The sequence below is a fragment of the Sinocyclocheilus anshuiensis genome, unplaced genomic scaffold (genome assembly GCF_001515605.1).
Source record: "Sinocyclocheilus anshuiensis isolate Anshui unplaced genomic scaffold, SAMN03320099.WGS_v1.1 scaffold1162, whole genome shotgun sequence".
Classification (NCBI taxonomy): domain Eukaryota; kingdom Metazoa; phylum Chordata; class Actinopteri; order Cypriniformes; family Cyprinidae; genus Sinocyclocheilus; species Sinocyclocheilus anshuiensis.
In genome coordinates this window covers 61,545-63,997 of record NW_015540875.1, presented here as the reverse complement: position 1 = coordinate 63,997, position 2,453 = coordinate 61,545, and positions in this window count along the sequence as shown.

The following is a 2,453-nucleotide window of genomic DNA, read 5'->3' as shown; positions in this document are numbered from 1 at the left end:
TGTGGGGTAATTCACCCTTTCACAAATTAAGGCCTTAAAAGGAGCAAAAAGTCTTAAATTCATAAAGTCATGGCATTATATGTTGCATGCACTGCAAGAAATGAATATCTTCAGTATTGTTATTGTTGTTTTCCAGTATCTTAACATCCTTAAATCAAGGTACATTTACTTGAGATGTAAATTTAAAACGTAGTCTTGAAAAACTGAACATTAGTAAGTTATTTCATGCTTAAAATAAGAACAAATATGTCAATGAAGAATTAAAACTGTTTTACCTTTGAATGAAGTAGATTTTTCTGAACCCGTTGCCAGATATTTGTCACTTTTTTAATCAGTTTCTCATAAAACAAGACTTGTTATTTTATTTCATGTTGCTTCTCAAGTAAATGCATCTTGATTTAAGAATCTTTAGACATTTGCACTGGAAAACAAGACTAAAATACTGAAGAAGAACATCACTTTTTTCACTCTTAAAAATAAAGGTGCTTCACGATGCCATAGAAGAACCTTTTTGTCTAAATGGTTCCATAAAGAACCTTCAACATCTGAAGAACCTTTCAGTTTCACAAAAGGTTTTTGTGGCGAAAAAAGGTTCTTCAGATTATATAAAGGTAATAAAGAGATGGTTCTTTAAAGAACCTATGACTGAATGGTTCTTTGTGGAACTAAAAATGGTTCTTCTATGGCATCGCTTGAAGAACCTTTTGAAGCACCTTTATTTTTAAGAGTGTGTGATCAGAAGTTATTTTCTTTATTTGGTCTCAAAACATATTACATTTACCTTCAAAAACCCGCAATATTTAAGCCTCTCATTGAAATGCTCAAGTTAGTGAATAAGATGCACGGCTGATGCAAGCGTCTTTAATGATTGACAGTGACGATAAAAATCAGCGATGCTAGTGATCGTCATCAGCGTACACAGTTCTGGTCATTTTTCTAAAACAGCTTCACCGCCCCATTTATTCAGCTTGTCAAAATAACTCTTGATTTATGGAGGCAACATTCATATCCTGCCACATCTCAGATTGTGAAACAGCAGATGCGTCGGACACAATGCATAATTCATGGAAATGCCAAAAAACGGCTCTCACTTCAAGCTTCATAAACATCTCTGGTTTGTATCAATGTGTTCTTCAGGTCTTCAGAAAGAGGAGAGTCTGATGTAAGAATAGGTCTTCTCAGGGGAATCGTGTTACCTGTTGTACCTTCAGCTCAAAACAGACTGAGAAATATGAGGAATGAAACGTGAAGCTCGAGGTCAGTGTGAGACTCGACTGTGAATGAATGCAAAGTGCAAACACATCAGATGCTGCAATGACATTGTCCTGCTGCTCTTGATAACCAGGGTGGAGCATTGAATAGCATGGTACCATGAAAGATTGCTTTTCAAAGCCTGACCTTACTGTCTCTGTGTTGACCTTCTTTCAGCATTCAGTTCAATTCATCTGCATATTATACTATCATACTAGCCTTTTTATCTCTTTTATACATTTAAGAAATTTATGGAAGCCCGTTTCCGCCACTGAATAAAAAATAACAAAAAAGGTTATTGCGACTTTTTATCTCACAATTCTGTCTTTTTTCTCACAATTCTGACTTTTTTTCTCACAATTGCAAGTTTATATCTCACAATTGCAAGTTTATATCTCACAATTCTGACTTTTTTTCTCACAATTCTGACTTTTTTCCTCACAATTCTGACTTTTTTTCCTCGCAATTGTGAGTTTATATCACACAGTTCTGAGAAAAAAAAAGTCAAAATTGTGAGATAAAAAGTAGCAATTACCTTTTTTATTTTTTATTCAGTGGCGGAAATGGGCTTCCATAGAAATTTTAGTCTCAAAGTCTCTCATTTAATTACTTTCTTATTATTTGCACATACATATGCATATTTGGGGTCAGTAAGATTTTTTTATATGAAAGAAATTAGTGTTTTTATTCAGCATTGATGCTTTAAATTGACCAGTAGTGACAATAAATACATTTATGTTACAAAAGATTCTATTTTAAATAAATGCTGTTCTTTTGAACTTTCTATTCATCAAAGAATCTCCAAAAATAAAATGTATCACTGTTTCCACAAAAATATGAAGCAGCAGCAACACAACTGTTTTCAACATCGATAATAATAAAAAAAATGTTTTCTAGAGCAGCAAATCAGAATATTAGAATGATTTCTGAAGGATCATGTGACACTGAAGACTGGAGTAATGGCTGAAAATTCAGCTGCGCATCACTGGAATAAATTATAATTTACAATACATCCACATTAAAAAACAGTTCTTATAAATAGTAATAATATTTCCAAATTTTTACTGGCATTTTGATCAAATAAATGCAGTCTTGGTGAGCATAAGGGACTATTTAAAAAATCTTAGACGTCATCAGACTTTTGAATAACACTGTATTTTTGCAGTTGGATTTTTTCTTGTGTTTTATTACTGAATTATGAT